Here is a 13050-nt window from a genome sequence, read left to right on the forward strand (position 1 = left end):
TGAGTTACTATTTGTTGGTTTGGGGGGTAAAGGGAGTATGTATTCCTCTTTTTTTTTTTTTTTCTGTTGTCAATGTTATCATTATTGTTTGCTTTGTTTTTGATGCAAAAAAAAAAAAAAACTGGATAATGAAAACTTAAACCAAGTTCTAAAAAAAAAGAGTCCTCCAAGCAGCAGGATGGGAAGAAATGGCATTAAGAACAACAACAACAACAAATGTTGAAGGAAAGTCAATATAACACAGAGAAATCGAAGTTGAGAAAGAACTTTCTCTGCTTCTATTCCCTTTTTACTTCTCAACCTTGAGGCTCGGCTGGCTCAGGTCTGAGCAAGAATAAAGAGCCCTGCTTGTCTAAACAACTGCTAAACCTGAGAGCAAACAGCTCAACTCCATGTGCTTCTTCAGCAAAATTCCTGTCAATAAACCCTGTCTTTGCTCAATTGGTCCAACAATGCCAGACTTAGAGCTGTCCGCTCATCCTGTGGCCGGCATGCCAGGGGATTTGCACAAGGCCATTCCAAGAACAGCTCTTGCGACTTCTGTAACCTTTTCGAAAACACAAAAAATCTAATTCATTTGGCTCACTGTTTTGGCTCTCCAGCTTCAGCTAATTTAAAAAACCCCCCTTTTAAAACAGTGCGAGTTACCGCAATATAAAATGACCACTTTCTTCTCTTTTGCAACAAATTAACACAGTCTTGTAAGCGAAAAGCTTCAGGCAGGAACCTTCGGGGTGGGTATTACTACCTGGGGTTCAGAATATCTCAATGTCACCAGATGCTAGGAATCTTTTTAACATCGAAATAAAAATTGCTGTTAAAAGAAAAAAATCAAGTGTTCAGCACAGGATTTAGTTTAAAAAGGAAAGAGCTGGGAGTCAGCAGCACACTAAATTCACGAGCATCTGAGTTCCAATACGGACCCACCTCTGTGAATCATTTAAAAGGGAATTTCATAGTGCCAACAGCATCAGCACAGAAAGTTAGAGTCAGCATTAAGAGTAGATATGCAATATTAGCATCTTATTTACTATCCAAATAATTGGTCTCAATCTGTTAGGCCTGCAAATAAGCTAAGTAACTGATACCAAGGTACCTCAATATGCGTTCTCAAAGATCACTTTTCTTTAAAATACTGCATATGGTAGGTTGCAAAACCCAAAATACGATTTGAGTCAAAACTCCAGGGACGCCTGGATGGCTCAATGGTTAAGCATCCGCCTTCAGCTCAGGTCATGACCCCAGGGTCCCGGGATCGAGTCCCACATCAGGCTCCCTGTGGGGGACCTGCCTCTCCCTCTGCCTCTCTCTCTGTCTCTCATGAATAAATAAATATTTTTAAAAAATAAAAATTAAATTAAAAAACCTCCAAAGACCTGGATATCACTGAGCTAGAAAGACAAGACCAGCATCTTCCTAATACTCTACATTGCAAAAACATTGGCTTCTCTTTTTCCTTCAACAGGATTTATTGTTTTTTCTTCCTGGTTTATAGCAGCAATATATATACTCACAGAAGAAATTTTAGAAAATTCAGAAAAATCACAAAGAAGCTGGGGATGTCTCCCATAATTCCATCACCCAAAGAAAACTGCCTTTAATATACTCTAGTTAATTTTTCTCATCTCTCAATGCATACACAGACCTTTTCTTTTTCTTTTTCTTTTTCTTTTTTAAGTAATTGGGTCATACTGTGGGTATTGGTTTTTTATCGGGTTTTTTTTTTCATGGTTTTTACCAATTATATCAACAGTTCCATAGATTAAAAAAATCTAATCTCCTATTTCTAGGCACTGAGGCAATCTCTGTGTTTATTTACAGAAAGTAGAGCAATGAATGTGCACACATATATATTTCTAGGCCTACTTCATCTTCTTGGGTTAAATTCGACAAACTGAATCATTGGATCAAAATATACGCACATTTTAAGATGTGTGTTACACAAGACACACTAGAAGGCTGTATTAATTCTGCACCAACAGTGTGAAATGCCTGTTTTGCCACACCTTTGCCCAAATACTTCTTAATCTTCACAGTTTAGAGTGCAAAAATTATGTATTTTTCCATTTTTATTAATAATGATATTCAGATGTTTTTCTACACTTTTACTGGTCACCTGATTGATTCCACTGGGAATGGACTGCTTACTTACTTCCTTAACCCATTTTTCAATTGTGAAACAATTTCTGTGTACTGAAAACATTAACCCTTTGATTACTATTTGTGTTCCAAATATGTTTTCTCCATCGGTCACCCATTTCCATAGTGTTATTTGACATATAGAAATCTATTACCATAGAGAAACCTACCAACCTTTCCTTTCATCATTTTTTCCCTGGGTTTTTAAGCTTCAAAAGAGCTTTCCTATCCCAAGAGCAAATAAACAATCTGTTTTACATATTGAACTAATATCGGGAGGGCACTGATCTTGATTGCAATGATTGAGAGGGCAAAGCAGAGTTAAGGAAAGAAAGAAGAAATCCCGGAGGAGCGAGAAAGAGGTGAGAAGGCTTCTAAAAATAACATTTGGCAGACATCAACTAAATGCAAGTCTAATTTGCTTCTTAGTTAATGAAGGAGAAACCGGAGGTGGTGAAGGAATGAAAGGCCCATTCTAGAATGGAAATAATAAAATCCCCTCTGAAGACAATAACAACATTCTTGTTATACACGGAAAGCTAATCCTAAAATAATAAAGAATATATTGATATAACAGCACTGTGAATAAATTCCATTTAAGCTATGTTATTTTAACAATGACCCAGAAAATGTTGAACGAAAGTAGTTTGCTACATGCCCAGTTTGGGGAGGATAAAACCCACTTAGAGAACCCCAGGTTCTCAGTAACATACCTGGAAAAGGCCTCTTTGTCTGCAGATAATCAATAATTGTGTGGCAAGAGGCTCACTTGTTATTGTTTATAAAGAGGAGCTCCATAAGTATATGTGCATATACATATAAATTTCACTTCTTTCAAAAGGTAAAAGATCTATGAAATTTCACCATCTGAACCAGTTGTTAAACATAATCATAATTTCATCAGGGTCTAACAGAAAAGAATGACTTTGGCAGCTTTCAAACCAAACCCCTGCACCTCCTTTCTTTGGGGGAGGAGCCCCTTGGGGAGGGGGGGCGTCTGGGAGGGAAGAGGCCACAGAGGCTGGAGACTTGCAGGCCCAGAGTCTCTCTGGCTAGAGAGCCCAGACAGCCTAAACCCCAGGGGCGGTGGGCACAGGCAGGACTGAGCCTCATCCGGCCCCGCTCGAGCTGCTGGATTGTGGCTCTGCCCACCTTTGCTTTCAAACTTGCTCTACCAGCCTCCTCCTCCAAACTCCCCCTTGCTTTTGTAAGCTACCTGAGGTCCAGGCTCCAACCTATTCCCTTTCTGGTCAAGTGATACACGTCAATTTCTGTCATCCGCAATCACCAACCCTGACTTGTACAAATTCTCAAGTTGTTTTTGCCACAAATTAAAATTCACTTTGATGCAGAATGTCTTCAGCCCTAGAGTACTCAGACTCTACTGAAAAGCTAGCTTGGGGGCACCAGGCTGGCTCAGTCAGTGGAGCATGTGACTCTTGATCTCAGGGTTGTGGGTTTGAGCTCCACGTTGGGTGTAGAGATTACTTAAATAAAGAGTTACTTTAAAAAGTAGAGATTACTTAAATAAAAGACCACAGGACTTCCACCCTGGTTGGGGAGTTGGGGGAAACGGGGGAGTAAGCCCACACTCTGTACCCTGCACCTTGGGGCTCCCGTCCCTCCCTAGACTTGCTGGGATGTCCCAGGGAGCTGGCTCTGAAAAAAAATGGATCGCTCTGGTCAAATAACTAGATTCATGGAAACTTAGCCATGAATTCCCTCTGGGTTACCTGGACAAGCCATATGGGACTGGGGGTTCATCCCTTCTGTCAGCTTCTTGTGTGGGACCACAGGCGTCCTCTCCTGGCAGAAAAGGCCATCCCAGCTTCCTATGGGCTCCCAAGTTTCCACATGCAAGGTGGCTGATTTCCCAAACCATTCCGGTAAACAGCTGGCACCTAGGGTCCTGCTGCTTGGTGCCAGACCACCTGTTATCTGACTGACAAGGGGGCTCTTACTAGTCCCATACAAAACAAGAGCAAGAGGGGAACAGCGTCCTTCTCCAGAACGTACACCCACTTCATCCCATCACAGGGCCAGTACACCTCTCCCCTGGGGACCAGAGGGGTCAGGACCTGATCCTTGGCTGGTGAGTCTCCCTCTACAACCTGTTTCTTAAGCCATACCCCGTGGCCTTGAGACCCCATCCACATCCTGGTACACACCGGGCATCTTCTGCAAAGGGACCGATCTGCCTGACAATTCTTGGGTACAGATAGCTACGTCTTTATTTTGTGCATCATTGTTATGCGTTCCTACCATTGCTGTGGGTGTGTTTCCCCAACCACTGTATATCTCTACCATTGCTTCTCTTTTCTCCCCACCCAATTTTAAATCAGGATCTGACAGATTTTAGCATCCTTATAAATTGCCTTAAATAACTTTCAGGGAAGAGTAGAGCAGAAGAAGGGTAGGGAGAGATGGGAAGAGGGAGAAAAGACAGAGGAGTTCTCTAACTTCCGAATGCCAAGAGCAACTTTTTACAATTCTTTGGCTTTCTAGGACTCTGTGCACACCACAACTACAAGATTCTCAAGATCACGGAAGACTGAGAATGTCCTAAAACACAGCCATCTTCAAATGGGGCAAAACATCTTTCCAGGAGGACATGTAGGCTCATCAGCTTTAAGAGAAAATACCCCCAGAGCCCCAACATGCCATCAGCATTCTCTGCTAACACAAGTCTATTTCAGAATGGCTTGGAGTCCAGGCACACACACAAGCTCTACCTTTAAACCTCCTCTTAAACCACTGCCTCCCTCCCACACGACAAGGAAAGGCGTACCTCTCACCCTCCCTGGGTCTAACTGAGGGGCACAGCCTGAGATATAAAAACCTCCCAGGGGTACCTGGGTGGCTCAGTGGTTGAGCATCTGCCTTTGGCTCAGGTCATGATCCTGGGGTCCTGGGATGGAGTCCCACATTGGGCTTCCTGCAGGGAGCCTGCCTCTCCCTCTGCCTGTGTCTCTGCCTCTCTCTGTATTTATTTATGAATAATAAATGAATATGAATAAATAAATAAAATCTTTTAAAAAAAACTAGAGGGGTAACAAACGGCTAATGCAAAATATTGATGACTGTACTAAGATCCTTTAAATCAACACCACAAACCAGAGATCGTTTCCCATCATAGACCCAAAATGCAAAGAGTGGCATTTAGAAATGAAGTATTTTGATCCATGCTGCAGCATTCTGGACTGAGGTTTGTTCTAGGGTCAGGTAGATGGAGTGAAGACAACTTTCACTTTAATTTGCCTCTTCCATGACCTAGCTGCTATTCAAGAATACTTTACTCCCAGAGAAACACCAAAAAGAGCTATTTAAGATAGGGTACCTTATGTCATCCAGGGGGCAAACTGCATGCCTCATTTCATCTCTAAATTGGAATGAAGTGAGATGTGGCCACTGGGGCATAAATACTAACATGTTTACCTAAATTCAAAAAGGAAGGTGGACTTTCTAAAGCAAGTCTTGTTTGGCTAAGAGGTTTGTCAGTGAGGACTGGCTTCGTCAATTAGGTTCTATGGCAGGTAGTTTCCCAAAATTGGAAGAACTAAATCTGTAGCTCCAAGGTGTTTATGAAAGTATATATAAAACATGGGATAAAATAAAAGCATTTTGTTTAAAAATATACCTATTGTGTTGACGAGGATGGGTCAAAATTACTTCAACTACTGTTAAGTAGATTAAGCTAAGGTGTCTCTAAATGAAGCAATAATCAGTATAATTAAGACAATTTGGTAAGTAATAGTAGAGTCTCTCGGGTATCTTTGATAAATCAGGTAGTTTCCAGCTTTTTGTATTCAACAAAAATGAAGACTGATGGCAGACCTGAGTTATTAGCTGACAGACGGGTAAAAATTATCGAGAGAGAAAATGCCATTTTTAGCATATAACTTGAAAACCTTTCAAAAACCTGAGTTACAATGCTATAGAAGACAACGACGATGAAGGAGAAATATTTCCATTCCCATCTATGTTTTTAATGTGAAGATAATTTCTCATTCATTACTTATATAAAAAAGAAGAAAATTAATGCTGAACAGTCTCATTCTGTGAAAAAGTCATGTCCATCCACAGAAAACTGAACTGAAACCAATGACCCGATCCATTTCATTCAGAGTCTATTTCCCGCAAAAATTTAGTTAGGTCGAATAAGCATTTGTCAAAATTTACAGTGTATTTGTTTTTCATATATTGTATACCACTAATCATTATAAGGAGAACTCAATCCAGAAGAAATTTTTATCTTTAAAGCCTATGTTCACAGAAAATTGCAAATTGTTGTTGAGAGTAATATATTACAGTGATCAATAAAAATGACTTCCAAACATCTAAGTGTGTTACATTAGTATAAAATTCTATAGGGGAAAAAAAATAAAATAAAAAATAAAATAAAATTCTATAGGGGAACTGGAAAGGCAATATGAGTTCAAGGAAATAAAACAAAACCATAAACTTTTGGCTAATAAAGAAGAGCTTCATATACCTTTCCATGGCCTAAAATAGGCATGGCAGTTAGAGTCATGGATAAATCTCCGAAAGAGACACTATGCTCTTGAACATCAATATTCATCATACATTGAAAATTACATCCTTCACAATTATTTAAACTTCAGATGGAAATTGTTAGATGTCAAGTAAACCACATGTAAGGGGATTTAGAGATTTCCAAAATTATTTTAGGGGCACACAAGTGAGAAAGTTTAACAACCACAGTATAACAGCGTCCCGTCCATTCCTCCACTGCAGAGAGAAATGCTCTCCGGCTCCCCCCAACCCGGGCACAGCGAGGGATGCTTAGGAGGATGTCCCCATCAGAAGATAATTTATACCGTGCAACAGTCGCAGTAAGCATCAAAAGGAGATGCAGACTGCGTGGCTCCTAGGACCTCTGACAACATAACATTTCAGAACAGATGTGGACATCTAGCAGGATCTTGGAGTGGTGGGGGACACAGACAATCAAAGAGTATTCCCTCTTCATCCTGCCTGAAAAAGGTACCAGCTTTCCTCCCATTAATAAGAGGATGGCCAATAATTTGAACAGTTCAGGGAGGAAAAAGCTTAATGAGATATTCATTGCTGAAGCCCATGTCACAAAGTAGCCCCCAGAGCAAGGTCCTCTATGGGTGCAGGATTGCCCCCTAGGGGACATTTCAGAATGTCATTTTTTGGAGTCGTTAACAGTGACCAGAATTTAGTGTTCAGGGACTCCCACTGCCCTGCAGCGCACAAAGACCCTCTCACCTGCTGAAACAAAATTTTAATGTCCTGCTGGTCACTCGCATAGATGAGAAACTTGTTCATAACAATCTACCATGAGAGCCTGATTTTACCATTACCTGTGAACAAAAAGTACTTTCTGTACAGTTTTATCATATCCTTAATTTTCCAAGGATGCACATAAATCAAGGGGAGATGGGTAAAGTCCAAACGAAGTACAGAGATGTTTCCCATTACATAAAATCACATCACCTAAGGCAATACCATTTGTGGTGTCTGAACGGCCAAAGGCAACACATCCTTATGAGTCCATCTGTTGCAAGGCCATTGTATGCATGATTTTAGGTCCAGTTGCATCTAACTACCTCATTGTGTCTTCTCAAACACTCGTACATAGGAGCCTGTATTAAAATGCACATTATTTTTCTTTACTTTTTGCCTGTTTTATGTTTAGATTATACTAATTTTTTCTTTTCTTTTTTTTCTTTTTAAGTAATCTCTACATCCAAGGTGGGGTTTGACCTCATGATCCTGAGATCAAGAGTCATGTGCTCTACTGATGGAGCCAGCCAGGTGCTCCTAGGATATACTAAATTTTTAAGTTATGTGTGTAGATCAGTTACACAGTCTAAGAATTCAACTTTAAGAGGTTAAATGATAGCAACACAAAATATTTATTATAAAAAGAGGTATGCACAAGGATGACCCTTTCACTTAGGCTAAGTGAAAGAAGCCAGACACACAGGGCCAAGTGTTGCCATAATTCCATTCATATGAAACATCCAGATTCAGGCAAATCTATAGAGGTTGCCTAGGGCTGGGAAGGGGCATGAGGAGGATTGCTAATGGGGACGGGGTTTCTCTTTGGGTTGATGAAAATGTTCAAAAAATTGACTGGTGATGGTTCCACACGTGTGAATATACTAAAAACCACGAACTGTATGCTTTAAATGGCTGAATTGTATAATTGACATCCAATTATCTCAAAAAAGCTGGTGAAGAAAACTTTGGTATGGGTCTAATTTGGTTGGAAACCACTACTTTATGTAGAGTTACTCACATGGTAAAGAGCTGCTGGGGAAAAGGCAGGCCAGAACACCGGGGTGGGATTCCTGCCGTGTTAAAACCGTGCTTGAAGTTATGGAGCACTTCTGGTATTTAGACTGCGGACGGCTTTAGTTTTAAAGGACAGACAAATGGCAATAATCATAGGTGAGACTTTCTAAAATAGAATCTGTCTCAGATTAGATGTAAATACCATGGCTTCTATGGTTGAGAAAGACATAAATAACACATACCATACCAATAGCAAAGCACCAATAGTGCTTTGAAACCCTCCGGAGCCAATTAACACTCTGAAAAAGCATTAAAACATAACCTGTTGTAGGAAGTATATCATCAGGCGATGTAATACAGCCCCCACAGCAACAAAAGGAAAAATAGGAGGAAAAAAAAATACATGAATGCCCAAATAGCACCCACCACCAATAATCACCTAGTTAAGAGAAAACCACATCTAGGGATCATGTTCCCTCACCTCTAGTTATGAGGTGGGTATGAGCCAGAGCATGAAATGGCTAATGTATTTTGAAATCAGAAAACTAGCTCAAAGGAGCTAAGATTTACTAGCATGTGAAACCACACAGACACACACACACACACAAAGACACACACACACACCACACTTTTCCCTGGTGACGTCATACTTTGATGGCCTTAAGTGTATTTATTTATTAACACAGGCAGTTCTCCCTTTGTGGGATGCATGTTAGCTGGACTTCGTGCATACAGAAACTCTGTCCTCACATGCCCTGCAAGAGCAAGGTCACGGCTCTGACACACACAGCTTTGGCCATGCAAAGTAAGGAATGCTTTGCACTGAAAGAGGTCAACTGATGTTTCTAAGTCTTCACTACTACGGAGGTTTGTTTAAACAGTTGTCTCAGGACATTTTATCTCTTATTTATGGTCAGGCACCCTAGGTATGCCAGTTCTACGTTAGTTGCTTCAGCAACAAGAAAATAAATAAACCTTTAGATCCTTTCTCCTTTCCTTTCTTTCTGTCCAACCCTATCCCAAAGCAGGAGATGGGAAGGCAGAAGGCAGGTAGGAGAAATACACAGAACCTCCATCCCCTGGGCTGTGTTCTCTCACCACTAGTCCTGTTCTGAAGAGGCCCATAAGGATTCATGTCGGGGTTTTGTCTGTGCATATGTGAGGGAGCCTGGCCCAGCTCTGAGACCAGCCAGTTGCGGTGAGGCCTTGGTAAAACAGTGAGCAGTAGTGTCAAGGCCCTGGCATCGGCCCCCCCGCTTCGTTTGCCTACCACAAACCTCCAGGGCCCTCCCGGGGGCTCCCCAGATGCTCACTGCTCCCTCCATGTTGGCATTCCCAGGGGCCTGTGCTCTGCTCGCTTCGCACAAGCTCCCCTTGTCAAAACATAGTGGCCCTGTTTTCTCTGCAAAAGACCAGCTCTTGGGGCACCTGGGTGGCTCAGTGGTTGAGCATCTGCTTTGACTAGGGTCATGATCCAAGGGTCCTGGGATCAAGTCCTGCACTGGGCTCCTCACAGGGAGCTTGCTTCTCCCTCTGCCTGTATCTCTGCTTTTCTCTGTGTGTCTCTCATGAATAAATAAATAAAATCTTTAAAAAAATTTTTTTTTAATTTTTTTTAATTTCTAGAAAAATCTCATTGGTTGTCCATACACTTAAGAAACCTTATCTTGTCATGAGCATGACTAAGTATCCCATTTACTGTCTTCTTTCTCGTGTTTTTATCGTCAATTCTTTAACGCATCTGGAACCTATTTTTGATATATCTCCAAAACACAGAAAATCTCAAGAGTAGCTACTGGTTCAGCATTACTTGGAATATAAAGTGGGACTCTCTCCCTAACCACCAAGCCTCTTTTTTTTTTTTTTTTTTTTTTATTATTATTTTTTTTATTGGTGTTCAATTTACTAACATACAGAATAACACCCAGTGCCCGTCACCCATTCACTCCCACCCCCCGCCCTCCTCCCCTTCTACCACCCCTAGTTCGTTTCCCAGAGTTAGCAGTCTTTACGTTCTGTCTCCCTTTCTGATATTTCCCACACATTTCTTCTCCCTTCCCTTATTTTCCCTTTCACTATTATTTATATTACAAATGCAATGAAACGCTGGGACACCTGCACCCCGATGTTTCTAGCAGCAATGGCCACGATAGCCAAACTGTGGAAGGAGCCTCGGTGTCCAACGAAAGATGAATGGATCAAGAAGATGTGGTTTATGTATACCAAGCCTCTTTTGTAAGAGGAGCCACGGCTGGTAAAATCGAAGTTGGAAAGATCAATCTCTTTAAAAAAAAAAAAACAAAATCAAAAAAAAAAAAAAAAACAAGACTGAGGGGAAACCATCCAGACAGCCCTGAGTGTGTTTTCTAAATGCACCTGCTCATTCAACAAACATCCACGGAGCCCAATTCACCCAGGCTCAGGGGATATAGCAGCACACAAATCCCTGATCTTGACAGCTTTAAATTTTGGAGGGAGGGGGAGAGGGGATAAACAAGACAAGGGCAGGAGGTCAGGGAGAAGCATGGACAGGGGTCCTTGGGGCAGGGCGGTGCCTGCGGTCATCAGGGTGGCATGGGGACATCGGGAGCGAGATCCACAGGGAGACAGAGCAGACCACACATATGCGTGGGCAGAGCCTTCCCATGAAGGACAGCATATGCACCACACACAGGAGTCTAACCCCCACTTCCCAAGTGAATCAGCCCACTGACTCTTCTCTCCCACCCTCTCCGGGCTCAGGACCGGGGCAGCAGGCTCTGATCTGCTGGGGCCCGTTTCCCACGAGGTCTGTGATCTTCCCTTCACTCAGCCCTTCCTTGTTCGCCTTGAACTTCACCGTCTTTCACATCCTTCCTTACCTGACTTGGTTTTCCAGCATCTCAGCAGAATGCCCACCTCACTCTCTGGCTTTTCACCATCTCTGGGTCCAGACCTGCACCCACCACTCCCCGCCACTGACATGTGCCCTGAAGACACGCACGTGTTCCACAGAAGGAAGGAAACCAGGGTGACAGCGGCCATCTGGTTCTTCACAGGAGCAGAAGGACTGAGGATTTTTTCTTAATCTTTTAATCTCAAAAGTTTGTCTCAAAACTATAGCTGACAGGGCATCACTGCACAGTGCAACGCCCTTCCCGTGTAACAGCCTAATACTCTTTGCATTTCCAGAACTGCCTTTGATACAGGTTGTCTTGTGTTTAAAGAGCATCCAACCACAAACCCAACATGACCCCTCGAACTTGTGGCTGTAGCTTAAACTGAAACTGTGAGGATGTTGAACAAGGATTGTAAGTAGTGTCAAAGTTGGGCTTCATGAACCACGCTTCCCAACTGTGCTCACATGGAAACGTCCAGCAGCAACACCGCTTAACTACTGGTGTTCTAGCACAGTGACAGGGAAATGGGAAAAGTGGTCTAGCAATCCTCAGTCACACCATGGAGGCTAATGCCTGCCTGGAGGGTGACACTGACCTGCACACCTCATCCTAGAATTGCTCCTTGCAGGTCACATTATTTATTGAACCAATATTCATCCAGAGCCCAGTATATGGCAGGACTCAGGTCAGAATTAACAAGGCAAGAATAAGAATGCACAGGGATCCCTGTATGCATGCACACATGTACGCTGTATGTGTACGTGTTGGGGGAAGGGCTGATTTTCATTGAGCACCTGCTCTGTCCCTGGCATCAGATTTAGTGTTTGATTTCATCTCATTCTGTCTGAATAGGCATCATCATTTCTGATTTTTCAGATGAGAAAACTAAACAGAGAAAAGTCATATAATTTCCCCAACGTCACCCAGGTAGTAAGTGATAGAACCAGACTCAAACCCGGTTCATCAGACTCCAAGGCCACACGTGCCCCCCATGGGAAGCCACACCCCCTCCGGGAAGCCACTCTCCTTCCCCCAAACTGGCCACCTAAGACCAGGTTTGAATTAATGAAATGGTGAACTCAGACCAACGTGCGGGGAAAACCACTGATGCTTCATTCCTCATAAGACCTCAACCCCAAGTTCTCTCTGGAGACATTCAAATTTTAATTTAAGCTATTTTTAATTGAGAAAAATATGCCACAATGCTGTTAATTTTTGTGTATGTTCAAAAAAAAAAACAAGGCAAATTATAACTTTAGCTTTACTTTAGAAGGAAAAGTGGATGAAGAAACAGGCAATAAATAAAAAGGAAACATTACTTTTAGAAATTCACCTGATAGAGGGATTTCTGCATTTTTAAAACCATGTCTACTTTAGACATGGCACATCTGGTATGATAGATGCTGTGTATGAATGGAAACAAGTTTAGAGTAATAAATGTTTCCCAGTGTTAAAATAAACACCTCAGCAGTTCAGATTTTGGCCAGCCAATTTCTCCACAGTAGGAGGCACTTATCTACTTTAACACTTTGCTACTTAGAAATTATCACTCAATCAATTACCATCCACATGGGTTTATTTTTACAGAGAGCTTCAATAAAATGAGTGTGAAAATAAGTTAAACACATTCTATTCATTTTCTCAATTTTTCACCTCTCCCAATGGTGGATATGTTGACAGAAAAATTACTTCATTTTATTTCGGCAGACATTTATGGAATGCTGACCAGGTTCTGTGCTAAGGGCTC

General features: G+C 41.9%; 1 protein-coding gene across 7 annotated transcripts in view; it reads right to left on the bottom strand.

Moving 5' to 3' along the window:
* HLCS (holocarboxylase synthetase) overlaps positions 1-13050 on the bottom strand; it is a 225230-nt gene that overhangs the window by 96466 nt on the left and 115714 nt on the right. The gene's annotated exons all lie outside the window — the stretch shown is intronic.

Source organism: Canis aureus, chromosome 30 (genome assembly GCF_053574225.1).
Source record: "Canis aureus isolate CA01 chromosome 30, VMU_Caureus_v.1.0, whole genome shotgun sequence".
NCBI classification, from domain to species: Eukaryota; Metazoa; Chordata; class Mammalia; order Carnivora; family Canidae; genus Canis; species Canis aureus.